Source organism: Bison bison, unplaced genomic scaffold (genome assembly GCF_000754665.1).
Source record: "Bison bison bison isolate TAMUID 2011002044 unplaced genomic scaffold, Bison_UMD1.0 scf7180017864352, whole genome shotgun sequence".
Classification (NCBI taxonomy): domain Eukaryota; kingdom Metazoa; phylum Chordata; class Mammalia; order Artiodactyla; family Bovidae; genus Bison; species Bison bison.
In genome coordinates this window covers 6,355,691-6,356,331 of record NW_011494924.1, presented here as the reverse complement: position 1 = coordinate 6,356,331, position 641 = coordinate 6,355,691, and positions in this window count along the sequence as shown.

Sequence of the window (641 nt, the reverse complement as noted above, 5' to 3'; positions counted from 1 at the left end):
CTCTACCAGAGACTGGGCTTGGCAGGCTGGCAGCTGACACTCAGGCACCACGTCCTGAGCTGGGGCAGGAGTGTTTTTGTCCCAGAGGCACCTGATCATGCAGGGCTGTGTCTTGGCTGCTAGCACAGAGATACACAGCTGAGTCCGTCAGCTCCAAGGAAGTCAAGTTCAGCTCAGAGCTAGAGTCACTGAACTGTTTTCCTGAGAATCGATCTGATATGTTTCCTTTCTCATACTCTGCCCTATTGTAATACTGAATGAGGAATTGGAGGCCTTGTCCCAGGGCCTGTTGGTACCAGTACACAGATGTGTGTCCAGACTCAGGGGAACATCTCAGTATCCCTTGCTGTTTTCTTGATTTGATCAGGTATTTGGGGGTCTGGGTGACTTCAGAATCCACCAGGCCTGTTGGGGAGAAGACAAGGAAGCTGAGGACAGAGCACAGGGAAGCCTCCTGCTGCAGCCCTCATCGCCAGGCTTCTATCTCAGAGAGGCAAAGACATCTCAGAAACTCCCACACTGTGTCCAGGACTCACCTGCTCCCAGGAGGCAGAGAGTCACACAGCAGAGGAGCCTGGAGCCCATGGCAGCATCAGGAACCCAGGACTACTGCTGGCTGGGGGCGGGGCTCCTGGGGTGAG